Consider the following 19,262-nt stretch of genomic DNA (forward strand, 5'->3'; position numbering starts at 1 on the left):
CAATGGTGTGCTATATGGCCACTTATCAGGGCGGACACACCTTTCTCCCTGACGTGAAGTGCTAAAGCCAGAATGAACACTTTTTCCTCTTCTTCTCTGCAAAGGGTGTTTTAGATTTTTTTTTTGTTTAGTCTAGTAACTGCTTATGTAAAGATAGCATCTCTATGCTTTTGCCCCAGGCTAGCCCTGGGTTCTGTTTCCAGGAACCTTTTATCGTTTCTAGAGAGGGAAAACAAACGGAGTAGGGATGGGGGAGGGATGCTTGGTTACTCAGTCAGACAAAATAAAACAAACAATTTACATGTAGTGAAAACTTATGTAGACCTGCATACCACCCCTCCAAAAAGGATAAAACACTAAAAAACCTCAAGAATACAGAAAGCATTAAAATAAATACACACACACACACACACACACACACACACACACACACACACACACACATACGCACATATAAACATACATATATACATATATACACACACATATATACACGTATACATATATATATACACATATATACATATATATATGTATGTATATATATATGTATACATATGCATGCTACAAACACTGCTAGGTCCCTGAACAGGTTTGATTTTCAGCATCAACAATGAGGGAATAAGCAAACACATACATTGATGTAATTAAGTGAAAACTAGAGCCCACCTGCATCAGGAGGATACTAAAACACAACACAGTGCACAGTAAAACAATCTGTAGCAGTGAAAACTAACTATGGGTATGTGTCCCATCCATCAATCTCACAAATGCGGAACTAAAAGGAAGGTATTAAGTCATTCCAACCAAAGTTTTAAACTACATGTACATGCTTAACCTGTAAGGACAGCGAGGAAAAACCCCAAAGAGGGTTTTTCCCAAAGAGGCTACTTAACAGCGGTTACTTTTGCATGAAAGTGGGGAAAACAAAGCCACCAGCAATGTCGGATTCTTGGGTAGATACTTCATTCCTCCTTAGAATAGGGAACAAAATACCCAAGAAAGGAGTTACAGAGACAAAGTTTGGAGCTAAGACGAAAGGATGGACTATCCAGAGACTACCCCACCCGGGGATCCATCCCACAATCAGCCACCAAACCCAGACACTATTGCATATGCCAGAAAGATTTTGCTGAAGGGACCCTGTTATTGCTGTCTCAGATGAGGCTATGCCAGTGCCTGGCAAATACAGAAGTGGATGCTCACAGTCATCTATAGGATGGAACACAGGGCCCCCAATGGAGAAGCTAGAGAAAGCACCCAAGGAGCTGAAGGGGTCTGCAACCCTGTAGGTGGAACAACAATATGAACTAACCAGTACCCTCAGAGCTCATGTCTCTAGCTGCATATGTAGCAGAAGATGGCCTAATCGGCCATCACTGGGAAGAGAGGCCCCTTGGTATTACAAACTTTATATGCCCCAGTACAGGGGAATGCCAGGGCCAAGAAGTGGGAGTGGGTGGGTAGGGGAGCAGGGCGGGAGGATAGCATTTGAAATGTATATAAAGAAAATATCTAATAAAAATAAATAAATAAAAAGAAACTGAGGAAATTTAAAAAATCAAAAAAAGATGACGATGATGGTGATGATAACTGAGTTACTATTCTTATTTAAGTCATATATAGATAGAGAGATACTATATATGCAAATATTCTATACTAAACTGTCTTTGACTTGTAAAACTATAAGACGTTCTGAACCAAACATGCAAGGAAAAAAAGAAAAAAACCCAGTTCTTAATTTCTTTAAATTACAAATTTTGAGAAAGAAAAGTGGCTTATAGATTCTGAAATAAATAAATGAAAAAAAAAAGTCAAACCAGGAATAAACCCAGTAAGGGGTCAACAAGAGAAATGACCGATTTCCTTTGAGCAATTATCCCTGAACAATAAAGAGATGGACAACAGGGGTGGGGGTGGGGTGGGGGGAGGGGCAGAGGGGAGACAGGTGGCTGCTTGAGAACCTTCATATCTAAGAGGAAGCTCAGGAGCCAGAAAAAAGTAGTTCCAGTACCAGAGAAAAGACATAGTGGCCGAACACACGGCCTACTATGCCAAAAGTACAGTAAAGTGAGGAAAAGAGGAGAAAAACTTAGGCTACTGGAGTTAAAGGGCAGGCTACCTGCAAAGCACTACTCCTCACTAGTGATCTTAAGTCCCAGTCAACATTGTCCAAAGACTCCAGGCAAACTGTCAACCTGGAATTCCACACCTTGTTGACACTCAGAGCTGGTTCAGATTACAAACACAGAGTTCACCACCAACAAAGCCTGTCTTTCAGCATGGCTCGGTCACGGAAGGGTCAAATAGAAAAACAGGAGAAATGAATCTACATGGAAGGCAGGCAGGTAAGAAAAGGAACGAAACGAAGTACCCTGGTAAATGTAATTAGCACGCACAGATAATACGACCCGTTATTTGTTTTGTTTTAAAAGTCTTAACAGAAATCTGGGACCACTGCCAACCTATATTACGTTACATATAGGGCATGTAATTTTAGATTTTCTGGAAGCCATATTAACATAGTAAAAAGAAACAGGTGGAACTATGGATGGTGCTTCAGCCAATTTAATGTATAAAATTGTGCCATTTTACTATGTAGCTAATATACAACTTATTGATGTGGCATTGTACTTTTTAAAAATTATATCTTTAGTCCATTGTATATTTTACACTGAACAGACCTGCTTTACCAAACACTAAGTTTTCATTGCAAATATCTGATACATATTTAGAGTTCATAAAAATTATACTTTAACCCAGATTATTCTAAGAACACTTACTTTTTTTTACAATAATGAAATCTTTTCAGTTTTGACCCAAACTGAAAAATCTATGCTTTTACGTGCTCATTAAACTCTTTTGGCTACCATACAAAACAAAGGGGTGGGGTGGAGAACAATTGGCATGGGTGTCTCTGTGCTGTTACAATCTCAGGAGGCAGGAATGGGAGAATGGCTTAGAATTCAATCAGCCAGGGGCCTGGCATTGATTTGGAAGATAACAGGCACCAAAAAATTTTCTGACTCTCTTACAGTAAGATGTAATGATTGTTATTTAAAATTTTCAGTTTATGAACATTTGAATCAGGAAGGTGAATGGAATCAAGCTGGCTGGTAAGGCAGAAGAGAAAGAAACAAATCAAAATCACAGGATAAACAGAAACATACGCCATGCCATGAGAGAAAGTCCAGTATGTAAGGAGCCACAATGTAGGCAAGCAAAAGACACCCACTTTGAAAATTTTACTGCAGATGACAGATTAATACTAGGAATGGAGCTATGAGCAAATTGTGAAAGCATAACGTATACAGGAAGAACACACCACAAACTCACAGTAGCAATTACCTCTAGAGAAGGCGCAGAGCCAGGGGGACAAAGGGAGTCTCAAAGGAAAATTTCTCCGTATGCGCTTACTTTTTAAGAAGGTGGATCTGAAGCAAATAGATAAAATATTCTAATTCGTGCAATCTGGGCAGCAGATAGATAAGTATGTTCTGTCATTTCCTGGATTCCTGTTTTAAAATGTTTCTAAATTAAAAAAAAAACTACTGCTCATATTGGGGAGAGAAATTAAAGACAATTTTGCTGTATTAAGCTCCATTTAACAACGCTAGGCTCTTCCCCGACAACTTCCCTGATGACAGCAGGCATTTGCTGTATTTCTTCCATGTGCTAACCAGTCTGTTTTTCCGATCATTTCTTCACTTAGGAAAGGAAGGACCTGGATTTAGAATTCCTCTCCAGCTAGGGTATGAGGCGCTGGCAGAGGGCATATATGGCCAACTTCAGCCACTCAGTAAGAGTTCTCAAAAGATATCTGGGTTCTGTCCTATAGTTACTCAAGGACACTGCAGAGAACAAACTGTGTGATCCCCAAGTCCTTCTAGCAGAAAAAAGAGGGGAGGGGAAGGGAAGGGAGAGGAGGGGTGGGGAGGGGAGGGGAAGGGAGAGGAGGAAGAGATCTGGTAGAGATCTGGTGTTTCTAGTCCATAGCACACCCATCTAACAGGTAACGCTGAGCCACTGAGCTTCACTGAGAACAAGCGGGAGCAACCATTCTGTAAGTGAACCATTTTGCCCACCAAAGTCAGCAGGGCTGAGAAGATGAGGAAATCCTTTTCTACTTTGCCATTTGTTTGGGAACTGCTGTAGATGGCATCATATTGAAGATCTGTGATTCAGAGAAAGCTCCTGAAGGCGTGGCAAGAAGCCACAGAAAATAAGACCTGTGCTTCCTGGTGCTGGATCATGGGGCATGCAGAAGAGGAAGGCTCAGAAATCTCATCACGGAGTCTACACACAGGAGTGTGTGTGTGTGTGTGTGTGTGTGTGTGTGTGTGTGGTGTGTCTCTCTGTGTGTATATACGTGCATGTGCATACAGGCATCCATGATGCTGGAGACTGATTTGGGTGTCTTCCTGCATTGTTTGTTCTCATCTCATTTTTAGAGAGCAGTTTTCTCACTTAATCTGGAATTCAACAAATGGCTAGACAGGTCTCCACGACAGCCCCTGCTTCCCAGTGCTGGGATTGCCAGTCCATGCTCCCAAATTGGCTTTGGAACACAGGTTCTCATGCTTGAACAGCAAGCACTTCCCACCCTGGGTCACTTTCCCAACTCTGGTCAGATCTGTTTTAAACATCTCCTACCAATGAGGAGACATAAGTGTAGTAAGAGGCCATTGGTCACTTCTTTTCACCTACACAGTATATAGATGACTCATCTCCAATTTGCTAGTCAATAACTTTAAAGAGGATTTCATCATTCCAAATTTCTTTAACAATTAATTTGCCTTTTGTTTTAAATCCAAAGCCCAGGCTGGGGATCAGAATAATAGTGAGCTTGGTTGCAGATGAAAACCTTTCTGGAGCTTTAAAATTCAAGTAACTCATCCATGAAGAGAAAGGCTGAAATGTGCCTATCTCTGACCCGGTCCTCCTGAGCAAATATTTACACATAAAGTAATTGATGGACACAAAGATCAGTTTTCCCCCACAAATGATGGGACCACCCATAAAACTGGTAGAAAATGTCTCCAATAACAGGGAATTCCTGTAACTGAAATGTCTTCTATGATATAAAAAACACTGACATTTTCTTCAAAGCCACAAGGCTTTATGTTTAATGTTATTGCAGTTGTTTTTGTTTATTCTGTAGCCCCAAGTCTGAGACTCCTCCAAGCTGTACTGCATTTTGTTTTTTTAGTGTGTGTGTGTGCCTGTGTTGGGGGGAGTGTGGTGTATCTTCAGGGGCTGGTCCTTCCCTTTCTTCTGGTTTGAGCCAGGCCTCTTTGTTTGCTGCTGCCTATGCCCAGCTTCTAGGGATTCTCCTGTTTCTGCCTCCATCTCCCTGTAGGAACACCAAGATTGCAGGCATACAATGCTATGCTTGGCTTTACCTATGTCCTGGGGATCTGCCCTCTGATGCTCATAGGGCAAGCAGTTTAAGACAGAGCTGTCTTCCTAGCTCTACACTGGACTGCTCTGTAAGGTCTTCTTTAGGTATTCAACTCAGAACTAGGGGACCATTACTGCAGGCTATTGATCACACTGTGAACCCCGAGATTGTGTCATTTACTGGAAAAAAAAACCTGTTTCTAATTGTAGTGTTGCTCAACCCTTAGCATACACCTTTAATCTCTCTGGTTGGAATACAGACATATCCTTAGTACATATCTTTAATCCTAAACAATGTAGAAAGGAAAGTACCATATTTGAAAGTGATGTCTAACTGAGTGGCAGACAAAGTGATGAGTCAGAGAAAGATTTGACAAAACAGGATCTGCCCAACTCGCATGAGAGAGGAAAGAGAGGCAACATAAAAGGAAGCAGTGCAGAGGGAGGGAAGAAAGGATTGGTTTTACTGGGACAGTTGTACATAGACAAGTCTCAGAGAGAGAACAACCTAGACACAAGTGAAGACAGAATGAGCCAGAGAATGAGGAAGATCCAGAGGATTAGAACATATTGCCAGAGTTAGTATGAGGCCAAGCAGAGCAATTGAGAAGTAGAGAGAATGAATCAGTCAGCATGGAGAGGAGTTTGGGCCAGAACAGTTGAGTTGAATCAGCCTGCAAGAGTTCAGAAAGAACTATAAAGGGTGAGCTTATTCAGCAGAAAATCTCAGAGGCTGGAAACATTCTAGGCCTAGATTTGATTGTACAGAGGCTAGAAGCTTCCAGGATTAGGCCTAGGTTAGCAGACTGAGGCTGTAAGCCTCAGAGACAACAATTACATCAGGTGAATAAAAGCAACTGTTATCACATTCACATTATTAACAATCAAACCTACATCAAATTCTCTTTCACCTCCTCCTGTGCCTGTCTTCCCCAAATGTTTTTTTTAAGAAAAAAATTGAGAGAGGAGTCTGTTTATCTGTTCAGAAGCCTAGAAGAATTCAAATAAACACTGGTTTTCTAGGCTGTATTTGGAGGTAAAAACATTTTATAAGAAACCAAACAAACGACAATCAAAGATGACCAAAAATCCTTCATGTGTGCATAGTGCATCTTCACTGGTTTAAACATATATGATCCAACACCAAACAATGTTATACCCTGTTTTCATTATAGTCAAAGTTAGCTTTTTGGATGTTTTCTGGCTTTGTATGTATAGGATAGTGGAGAATGCTCCTGGTTAAATCAGAAATTTGTATTCTAGTGTAGCTCACACGATGCTGTCTGAGTATTCATTTCTTCACTAGTACATCTAAGAGAGACATGTGTTTTCACCTGACTTAGCTGCTCACTTACTGATTACACTGCAGAAAAGTCCTACATGTTATAGGAGCACTAGGCTTGTGGGAAAGGATGAGGGAAGCAGAACAGAGTGATAATCGTAATGTAAATAGTGAATAGTGATAATAGTAATCATATAGTCCAAAGCAGTGACCAGATGGCTTAGCTCTCAGTGCCATCTAACGAGTCTGGGAAGACAGTGCTGTGCCCATTTTATATAAAACTCTGAGGCCAGAGAGGATAAGTATATCTTGTTCAAGATGAATTCTGTTGGGGAACTTGCTGGCACATGAAAATAGCAAAGAGCTCTCAGTTTGGAAAACGGTTCAAATGTAGTCTAACCAAGGAACACATGATATATCATGGATGATTCTGTCTGTCCCCCATGCACCAAAAGTTGCCCGTTAAGCATCCACATTGTGGTGTATATGATTTTGTTTTTGTTTGAGACTTCCAGGCTGGCCTTGAACTACTGACTCTCTTGGTTCCACCTTCTAAATGCTCAGATTGAATGATCATCTACACAGATAACAAGCTTTTCTTTTAAAAAAAAACCTCATAGTGATGGTGAAAGGAAAAAAAGGCAGTAAATAATCGCATCCTGTTTGTAGTTTTGAGGCAGGCCCTCCTATATCCCAAGCTGGCTTTGAACTCTGATGCGGCTGAGGATGACATTGCACTTTTAACCCTTCTGCTCCCATTTCCAGAGTGCTGGGATCACATGCGTGCCACCATGTCTAGTTTAAGCAATGGCGGGGACTGAACACAAGGCTTCATGCAGCTAGGTGAGCCATCTACTGACTGAGCCCAGATATGAACCAAGTCTTAGAAAAGAGTTAAGTAGTTAGAATATTCCACAGATTTTTAAAAACCAATCAGCTAGCTATGATAAAATCTATGCATGGCTGCTAAAGGAGCATTATAAGATTGAATGTGCCATTGGGAGGCGATAAAGCAAAACCAGACTACAACACAGCTTTAAGAAGTCTACATATTGAGTACACATAGAACCGGATGGAGAAAGAGGACAGGTTTTGTTGGGGGCTTTGTTGTTATTTTGTGAGAAATGGTTTTAATGATTCCCCACCCCACCCCTGCCCAGCAGGTCTTCAGTTTGATACCCTCATGTGTCTGCCTCTAGAGTGCTGGTACTATAGGTGGGTGCTACCATGCACATCCAGAGGCTGTCTTTAAAACATTTGACCACCTCAAGGCTTTAGTATATTTATTTGTCATGTAAATGACATCGAGGTCTAGTATTCATGACTGTGCCTGAAAAGAATGATTGAAAGGAGGAGGAGGAGGAGGAGGAGGAGGAGGAGGAGGAGGAGGAGGAGGAGGAGGCTGCTGCAGGGTCTGAGGCCTGCAAGATCGCTCAGTGGGTAAAAGTGTTTAACTGGCTAGCCCTAGAGCCCATATATATAGGTAAAGAGAGAGAACCAACTCCAGGAAGTTATTCTCTGACATCCAAACACTATTGTGATGTGTTCCCATAATAACTGTATTAGTAAATTAAAAAAGTGTTTTATTTTAAAAGTACAACTTACACCTCAAAAGGAAAGACAAAAAAAGATAAAAAACAAACACATTTCAGTATAAAGTATTATTTCTCTGTAGGGAGGGTCAAATAATAGCATGATTTGAAACCAATTATTACTTTTGTCTATTTTAAATTTATGTTTGTTATTAATGCAATAGCAATCCAGTTCTATGTCTGACAGATTTTTCAGAGATTAACCTATTTCATTCTTATTTGATGTATTCTTAAAACAAAAATACCTTTCTATTTTCTAAATCCGACATCTAAGTAATGGTGGTTTAGTATTTACGCTGTAATCTCTGACACAATAATCAAGTGTATTTTCATGTTTGTAGCCATAGAGGAACACCTCTATTACTACCTATAACAAATTAAGGAACAAACACTGTATCTTGAGCATGCAAAATTGAATGTTTTATTGTGGAATATGAGAAAATATAGAGACAAAGAAATCAATTCTCTGGTGGGGAATTTGTGTGTGTGTGTGTGTGTGTGTGTGTGTGTGTGTGTGTGTGTGTGTGTGTGCATGTGTGTACGAATGCACCTAGAAATGATGACAACAGCCTGCATTTCAATAAAGCTAATATTTCAAATCAATGAGCAATAAGTTATTTATATAACTTATTTAATTCTTTAGGTACCTTAGTTTAAATTTTAAAAGCTGAACTTATTAGAAATAAATGGATGTGAGAAATTTGATGGTATAGTGGTTAAAAGAAAAAAAATTATGGGTTAGAATGTTGGTCTTCTACCTTTCTAGCCTTGTGACCCAGAGGAGTGATCTTCAACTCAGAGAATTCCAATATTCCCTTCCCATGGTTGAGATCACAGGCTCTGGAGCCTCTAGAACTGAATTCCCCGCAGCTCACAAGGGCCTTGGGAAAGTGTCAGGGGCTGGTGCTTCAGTGTATAAGATGAAGATGAGTGGATGAGGGGATTAAGGTTATAAAGCAATGTGAAGTCCCCGGAATGTCGCATTGACAGAAAAACATGTGTTTTTCATGAAACTGCAGTATAACACGTCCTCTATGCACTTATTTCTCATAACACTGCTTCACTTAACTATAGAGCCCAAAGAGCATAAAACCCACAGCTCAAACCTGGCACAGCCAGGCACTCAATACTGTTAGTTATTTAAATCTGAACAATACTACAGATGCCCATGTTCATTACTGATATCAATTCCATTTTAAAGATGGAAGCCATTTTCTCTATTTCCCTACTTTTTTAATGTAAGTGTCACTTTCTGTATGTGTGGCCAAGCATGCATTTCTCTTGGGCACACCTACAAGGCTGCTCCTAAGCACGTTCATAAGATGTAAGAAGACAGGAGTCCGTAAATACCTTCGGCAGCAACTACAGTGGGATTTGAGTGAATTCTTCCGAGACAGTGAAATGTGCAATAAATAAGTTGCTAGTGGAAGGATAAAAAAAAGAATTCAACATTTTGATTTGGCCTATCTTCAACACTGATTTTTAAATTACTCAGGAGAGCAACATCGTATTTCAGCAAACCAGGTACTGTGAAAGCAGACGCCGTCAATGGCATTTATTTCAGACACCATTGCCAAATTGCACCCTACAGGAAAGTGGAATATATTTAACTTTTGTGTCAACAAACATAGCATTTTAGGGGAGAAACATAGAGGGGAAAAGGTTATTTACCTGATTTGCTAAAGGAATTTTAATATTATACAGAGCTATATTTTGATTTTCCCTTCTGTGAGAAAAATCAACCAGAGAAGAGCATCCACGATTAAAGCTTATGCTGTGGCAACAGGACATTTGGGATTTGGTTACTGAACCCCCGCCCCTAAATGCAGCTCATCTGTCGTCTACTGTGAGAACTGCTTGCTCCCTATCTGCCACAGCTGTCAATAACTGGAAGCCAGAGGTCAATGACAAGCCCATTATTTCATTATGATTTTCTTAATAATTAAAGATTTCATCATTTTAATGATGCCCACGCTTGACTCTTCTACCCATGCCAGCACCACACTAACTTCTCTCAGGACCTCAAGGATGTGAGGTGCATGCCAGTAGCACACTAAGCATCCCCATGAGTTCCCAGTGAGGTAGAACAAAATGTCATCCTGGCTTTATACACGAGGAAACAGTCCTAGAAAGCGACCGTGACAAGGATGCTAAGGAGGGGGTAGGTAAACTGCACCAAATCATCTGGCCAGTCAACAGTGCATACAAGCATCCTATTAGACGACCCCCACCCCCGCCCCCGACCCGACAAACTCTGAAACGATTAACAACTATTTTCCTCCTTTAAAAACAATTAATAGAGCTACATGAATAGCACGTCTTTTAAGTGCTATAGAGAAATAAGAGATTTCATGGCTCAGTAAAATTAGAAGGATTACAAAATAAAGCTAATTTAAAGACATAATCACAAGTAATGTGTTGATTGAGATACTTGGTGCTACACAACAACCTTTAAAAAGTGTGACGGCAGGGTAAGTAAGACGGCTCAGGAGTAAGGGCGTCTGCCATCAAGCCTGACAACCTGAGTTGGTAGCAAATGTCCAAGAATCACAGACCTGGTAAAGAGCTGACATTTTGAATTCATAAAGAAGTCTTACAAGTCAATACAATGACAAACACCTCTGCTGCTTATTTTTTTCTTTCTGTCACCTGACACAAGCTAGGGCTATATGGGTAGAGGAAGCCGTAAGTGAGAAGTTGCCTCCCTAAGACTGTTCTATAGACAACTCTGTGGAGTACAGTGTATTGACTAATAGCTGATGTGGGAGAACACAGCCCGCTGTCGGTGGTGCAACACCTGGGCAGGTAGTCTTGGGATGTATGAAAAGGCAAGCCGAGCAAGCAAACCAGTAAGCAGCGATCTCAGCTTCAGTCCCTGCCTTAGAGTTCCTGTCTTGGCTTCCCCTGAGGAAGGACTGTGACCTGTGAGCCAAATAACCTTCCCCAAAGTTGCTTTGGGTTATCTTTTTTATCATAGCCATAAAAAGCATATTAAGTTACAATCCAATCTAATAATGGACAAAAATATCTGACTAGGCATTACTGCTCAGAAGTAGAGGACTATCATGTACAAGGGCCTGGTTTTGATCTGCAGCACTATACACACACACACACACACACACACACACACACACACACACACACACACACACTTAACATATGAAAAGATGCTCATCATCTCTGGCAACAAAAACATCATCAAACCGTCCGTAAGTAAACATCCCATAGTACAAAGTATGAGCAGAAAGGAACCCTTCCTCCATTTAAAGACAGCCTGGAAGTTTCTTAAATTATTAAGTATAAATTTTGAAAGAACTCACCATTTATTTCTATTCTTTGAAACATTGCCAAGATAAATTAAAAATATGTATCTGTGCAATGACATGTACAAGTATATGCAGAATTATCTGTAGGAGACAAAGGCTGAGATAATCATAATATTTTTCAACCTTTGGAAGGATAAGCAGGAAGGCAGCGTACCCATACAATGGGTATTGACAGACAACAACACAGTCAAGTCCTGACACACGCTACCACATACATGGACCTCAAAAATATGAAGCAAATCAGAACCAGAACAGTATGCACTGTACAGCTTCTTTTCTATGAAATATCCAGAAAAGGCAACTATAACAAGAAAGAGCAGCAGCCCAATGGTATTAGGTGGCTACATTTTTTTTTAAAGGCTGTCTTTTTGAGCTTTGAAACTGGATAATGGGAATGAATGCACAGCTCTGTAATTTATTGGAAATCACCGAGTCGAGCACACCAGATGAATTGACTCTATAGCAAGGAGACCATTCTCAACAAATCTTTGTATAAGGAATTTGTAATATTTCAGTAGTGGGAAATCATGTTTTTGTAAGTCAGATTATTTGAAGAAAACCAGATCTTAACAATTTCGGACAGATACATATCTCTTATTTCTAGATATTTTAAAGACTTACTATTTTTTTTGGCTATGTGTATATATGTGACTATGTGAATATTGTGTGCAGATGCTCACAGAGGCCAGATGAAGGCATTAGTGGTGGCAGTTGTAAGCTGCCAGTCATAGGTGCTGGAAAGCAAACTCAGGTTCTCTATAAGAACAGTTATCTTTTTTATTGGTTATTTTATTTATTTACATTTCAAATGTTATTCCCCTTCCAAGTTTCCTTCCACAGCCCCCTATCCTCTGTTCCCTCCCCCTGCTTCTATGAGGGTGCTCCCCTCCCCACCCACCCACTTCTGCCTCAGCAGCCTAGCATTCCCCTATCCTGGGTCATCAAACCTCCACAGGACCAAGAGGATTCCCTCCCAGTGAAGCCAGATAAAGCAATTCTCTGCTACATATCCATCTGGAGGCATGGGTACCCTCTGTATACTCTTTGGTTGGTGGTTTAGTCCCTAGGAGCTTTAGGGGTTCTGGTTGGTTGATATTGTTCTTCCTATGAGGTTGCAAACCCCTTCAGCTTCTACAGTTTTTGCCCTAACTTCCCCATTGGGGTCCCCACGCTCAGTCCAATGTTTGGTTCAGTGGTTAAGAGTACTGACTTCTCTTCCAGAGGTCCTGAGTTCAATTCTTACCAACCACATGGTGGCTCACAACCATCTGTAATGGGATATGATGCTCTTTTCTGGTGTCTGAAGACAGCTACAGTGTACTCAAATACACACACACATGTATATGTATATATGTATACACACACAAATATATATGTGTGTATATGTATATATATGCAGTTACCTTAGCTGCTGAACAGCCCCTAGAGTGAATATTTTTTACTTGAGCCTGTTTTTCCTATAACATTTATCTTCTCTATAAAGACATGTAAGACACTATTCTTTTAAGATAGCAAATTTCTTTCAATGCTACCTGATACAAATATTTTTCCTGTTTTTCCACAAATTTTTGATAATTTTCCCCCACATTGAAATATTTCTTTATGCAGCTAAATTTATTCACATTTGCATCTCCAGTTTCCATCTTTGGTGTTATAACAAGAGACAGTCTTTTGGACGGTACACTTGAAACCTTGAGTACTGTTGATTATGCCACTCTCATGCCCAGCCCAATACTATCAGAGCCTTCCATTAATGAAAATCATCATCAACAACAGGAATCCTCCAAAACTCCAAAACAAACAAAAAACAAACTCAATTAAGCTAGTTGTCCATTTCTCTACCTCAGGGTGTTCCTAGCACTGCAACACAACACCAGCTGTAGCCTCCCATCCCTCCTGACTTCCCTTCCGCCACTCACCCTGGCAGCCCAGCCTCCACATCAGCAGGCATTCCCTGTGTACACACCAGCCTAGGAGGCCAGTAAAACAGCCATCACACTCTTCCTAAAATCCAGACAGGAAACAGAAACCGGGGAACAGACCACCCACCCAACAAAGGCAGACCCAGAAATAAGCACCTAGACTTATAATCACCCCATACCCAGATGCCTAGGTGCACACCAGTATGAGAACACAATCAGTAACAGCCAGCCAACATGTCTCTACCAGAGCTCAGCTCTCCTACCACAGTAGGCCCTGGATATTCCAACACAGCTGAAGCACAGGAAGATGATAGAGGTGCTTATAGAAGAAATGAATAAATTCTTTAAAGAAATTCAGGAAAACACAAATAACTGGAGGAAGTGAATACATCCCTCAGAGAAAGCCAGGAAAAAATCAAACGGTTGAAAAATGTGAATAAAAATGTTCAAGGCCTGAAAATGGAAATAGAAGCAATAAAGAAAACAAAAACTGAGGGAATCCTGGAAAGGAAACATTTAGGAATTTGAAGAGGAACTACAGAAGCAAGTTTCACCATCAGAATAAAAGAGATGGAAGTGAGAATCTCAGGCATTGTAGATACTACAGTAGAAATGGAAACATTAGTCAAAGAAAAAGTTAAATCTACCCTGTCCCCCAAGACCCCAAAATACAACAACAAAAACAAAACACAAAAAACAAGCAAACAAAAAACAAAAACAAATCCTGACACAAAACAGGAAAGCTGGGACATGATGAATAGTCTTTTCCAAACCTAAGACTAGGGATAGAGGAAAGAGAAGAATCAAAGGCCCAGAAAATATTTTCAATAAAATCATAGCAGGAAAATTTCCTAACCTAGTGAAGGAGATGCTTATACAGAAGCATTCAGAACACCAAATAGATTGGAATAGAAAGGAAAGTTCCCTCATCACATCATAATCAAAGCCATAAACATATAGAACACAGGAAGAATATTAAAACCTGCAAGGGAAAAAACAGCAAGTAACATATAATGCCAGACCTATTTATATTACACCTGACTTCTTGATATTCATTGAGATTGAGACTCTAAAAGCCAGAAGGCCTTGGACAGATGTTCTGAAGTCTCTAAGAGACCACAAATACCAGCCCAGACTTTGATACCCAGCAAAACTTTCAATCTGCATAGATGGAGAAAATAAAATATTCCATGATAAAGTCAAATTTAAACAGTATATACCTACAGAAATATAACCCTATCAAAGGTGCTAGAAGAAAAACTCCAATGTAAGGAAAATAAATATACCCATAAAAACACAGGAGATAATCTCACACCAGTAAGACCAATAAAAGGGAAGCAGACACACTCTCCCTACCACCATCACTACCACCACCACCCTCATCACAAACAACAACAAAATAATAGGAATCAACAATCACTAGTCATTGATAGAAAATCAATGGTCCCAATTCTCCAATAAAGAGACACAGACTAACAGAATGGATTTGAAAGCAGGATCTACCCTCCTGCTGCAACAAGAAACAAACCTCAACATCAAGGATGGACATTACCTCAGAGTAACGGGTTGTGTAAGAGTGTTTTCTTGAGCTATTTTATTGGGTTATTATATCTACCACCCTTTCAAACTTTATCACATCCTAAAATAAACCCTTCAAACCTCCCAACACTGGGTAGAAGAAAAAGGTTAGAGGAGAAAGAAGGTAGAGACCTCTTTATACTACTTCCTGCTAATTAGGAACATTGAGTTCCTTGGGGGCAAGTCCAATCTTCATCATTAGGCCATCTCCAATTTCTTCTGCCTCTTTGATCACTACTTGATAAACCACAGCAGCAGAGGGAGCAGCAACCTCCATGGAGGGTGTGTCCAGCCCCACTCGGGGTTCTGGCATTTATACTGTCTCAAAAGTCCCCAGAATTCCAAAGGTCACACACCCCCAGAAACTATATGCTTCTGGCAAAATCACACTCCTGCTAGAGCAAGAACGAGATCATAACCACTGCCGTGAAGTAGCCTCTTTTCCACACCTGAGATTAAAACAAAAATATATTCACATACATAACTGGGTTTCTTTTAAGAAACCAAAATTTTCACTACATTAGAAAAAATATATATTAAGCAAATGGTCCTTAGAAGCAAGCAGGTGTAGCCATTTTAATACCTAACAAAATGGACTCTAAACTAAAACTAATCAAAAGAGATGAGGGAGGGCACTTTATACTCATCAAAGGAAAAATCCACCAAGATGATATTTCAAATCTTAACATTTATGCCCCAAACACAAGCCCTTATCCAAAATAACTAAAGGACACCGAGAGATAATCCAAATTAATAAAATCAGAAATGAAAATGGGGACATAACAGCAGACACTAAGGAAATCCAGGCAGTCCTCATAAGGAAATACTTTAAAAACCTGTACTCCACAAAACTGGAAAATCTAAAAAAAGGGATAATTTTCTTGATAGCTACCACTTCGCAAAGTCAAATCAATATCAGATAAGCAATTTAAATAGACCTGCAACCCCTAATGACACAGAAGCAGTTATTAGAAGCCTCCCCACCCAAAAGAGCTGAGGGCTTTAGCACAAAACCAGACTTTCAAAGATGAGTAAATGCCAAAAATTCCTCAAATTACCCCAAAAAATAGAAACAGAAGGAACATTACCCAACTCATCTTATGATGCTACAGTTACCCTGACACCCAAACCTTACAAAAACTCAACAAAGAAAGAGAGTTATAGGCCAATTTTTCTTTATGAACATAGCTGCAAAAATACTAAAATACTTGAGAGAGATAAAAAGGACAGAATCCAAGAACACATCAGAAAGATCATCCCCCATCATCAAGAAGGTGCCATCCCAAAGACGTATGGATGGTTTAACATGGGAAATGGTAAATATAATTCACCATAAACAAACTGAAGGAAACAACCAACATGAGCATCTCACTAGATGCTGAAAAAGTCTTTGACATAATCCAACACGCTCTCATGACAAAGGTCTTGGAGAGGGGAGAGATACAAAGGATACACCTAAACACAAAGAAGGCTGTCTACATCTATGGCCAACATCAAATTAAATGGAGAGAAATTAAAAGAAATTCCATGAAAGACAATGCTCTCTCAATATCTACTCAATACAGTACTTGAAGTTTTAGTTGGAGCAAAATGACAACTAAAGGAGATCAAGAAGATACTAATTGAAAAGAAAGAACTCACAGCATTGTTATTTGCAGATGTGCATATATGTATTATTCATAGTAGTGCATATAGGAAATTATACACAAGTATACTATCTGTGTATACCATAGTAAGCATGCATACTATGAATGAGAACATTCCACCAGGGAACTCTTACAGCTGATTTAAAAAAAAAGTGAAGACTAGGAAGGCTTTGCTTTCTTGAGTCTCTAAATGGAAAGAGACCACTATACACCCTATATCTACTCCGTAGACATTGCCATACTAGACAGTTTCTGGAATGACATGCCCGCCACAGAATTCTAGGGATAAGGAATTAGAAACATACAAAGGATGTGAGAATGTGTTTGCTGACCAGGCCAGGACTGAATGCAGGCCTTGCTGGTAATGCTTCTGTATAGAACATCCCATCACAACATGACTGCTGATGGCATCTGTCGATGTTTGAGCAGAACAGTCTAGAACTCAGGCAGTCATTGTCCTACCCCTACCTGAATCCATGAGACTTCGCTCACTCATCACCATTATATAACAGAAAACTCAGCAGTATTTAAATCTCAGAAGGACATTAAAAAGTTGAGGGCTACACTGCTTAAAAAAAATCAAACAGCACTCATTTAAATTGGTTTAATCACACACACACACACACACACACACACACACACACACACACACACAAAATTTACAAAGATGTGCCTTAAAATAGTTTCTAATAATATGGGTGGCATTGTGGCCTTGAAGTTGGGCAGCTGGGGAGTAGTCATGTTAGGATGTAATGACAAGAGGCATCTAGATGCCTGGTAACAGGAAATGATCCTGATTTTTTTCCCCTTGAGTCCTACCCACACTTTTTCAAGACCAACCAGCACAAATTCAACCTGTGTTCTTATCTATCCTACAGTCTTTGAATCTGAACAGCATATTCTGTAACCTATATAAGTCCATTGTCAGTCAGCACTTTTTTTTTTTTTTGGTCTGCTAATCTTATGACTTCACTGAATTAAATATAAGCTCCTGGAGAACGAACTGTGTGTCCCTCCAATATTTAAACAGTGCTAGATCTTCAGATGTCTCCACTGACTTTATGAGTACCACCCCTTGCCCTGCAGTACTGGGGAGTTCATTAAATAATGTTTTCATGAAACAAAGAGCAGAGATGGCAAGGAAAACATGGTATGAGTACTTTTAACACTGATTTTGGGTTGGGGAGATGGCTCCGTGGGTAAAGGGTTTGCCCCTCAGACTTAAGGAACTGAATCTGATCCCTGGCGCTCAGATAATAGCTAGGTGTCTGCATGTCTGTAAGCCTAGTGCTGGAGAGGTAGAGATAGTCAGTCTAGCCAAATCAATGAGCTCTAGGAGAGACCCTGACAAAAAATAAGGTGGAGAGCAATAGAGAAAGATATCCAGCTTGGACCTCTGGCTTCCACCCATGCTCCTATGCTTGCATTCCTGTGTGTGTGTGTGTGTGTGTGTGTGTGTGTGTGTGTGTGTGTGTGTGTGTGTGTGTGTAGTGTATACCACAATTTAATTTACAAAGCAGAACAAGTAGTTCTTTAGCTAAGAAAATACAGTGTGCAATATAGTATGCAAATCCTCAGGTTATTACCTGACCTTACAGACCTCTAAGGACTATGCATGGATTGTCTCCAATTCCTTTCCTGCATGGCTGTGTAGGCTTTCACTTGGGGACAGTGGTTTCTAATGTCAATTCCGAGGAACTCCAAGACTCCACCAGGCACTATAAGGCTTGACTCCTAGGTGGGCTGGCCGTCACAGCCAGGCAATCTGTGGCTGTGCCTACCCAGGTACCAAGGCAGGTGTCTGGCTTCCAGTTATCAGTAAAAGGACTTCCTGTTAACTGAGGAGGCTTTCTCAGATGTCCTGAAGACCCCCACACATACATACATACGTACATACATACATACATACATACATTACATACATACATACATACGAACACCACTTTGCCCCTAGTTGAAGGATTGGGTATTGGCTAACTCAATAGAGTCCCAGCCTTCCAGAGAAGTAAAACATAAAGCCACTTTGTACCCCACTTTTTCCTTCCCATCTTCCCCTTTAGAGATGGCTAGTGACAGAAAACAAGAGGAATGGCTTCACCAGCAGTGGCCCTTGATCAAGGAAACGTTCCATTAAATCTGCTGGTTATTCAAACATGTTAATAATTCCAGGGAAAGAGTTGGCCTCCATTCCCTCTCAAGCTCTTTTCTGGATAATTAGTTCCTCTGATTCTGCTAGAATTCCCAACACGTTACCAACCTTAGATACAAGGCTGCAAACAGTGACATCACTGTAAAAACAATGCTGCCATCAAAGGACACTTGAACAAGAGTCTCAAGTGTTCCCACTCTTCACACGCCATGAGCTTCTTCAACTACAAGGCTCAGAATTTCCTGAATCCCTCTATACGAAGAGAAAGCGTTAACAACGGTGTCAAGTAAGGCCTTCGGGATTCACAGCTCCACTCTAAACCAATGACTGGTTAATGAAATGTTGGCAATGAATCTTAAGACGCTGC

At 40.3% G+C, this 19,262-nt stretch overlaps 1 protein-coding gene across 4 annotated transcripts in view; it reads right to left on the reverse strand.

The window, feature by feature from the left end:
- The window catches only part of Hmgn3 (high mobility group nucleosomal binding domain 3), a 37,417-nt gene that overhangs the window by 15,854 nt on the left and 2,301 nt on the right, over positions 1-19,262 (reverse strand). The gene's annotated exons all lie outside the window — the stretch shown is intronic.

The sequence above is a fragment of the Mus musculus genome, chromosome 9, assembly GCF_000001635.26.
Source record: "Mus musculus strain C57BL/6J chromosome 9, GRCm38.p6 C57BL/6J".
Lineage (NCBI taxonomy): Eukaryota > Metazoa > Chordata > Mammalia > Rodentia > Muridae > Mus > Mus musculus.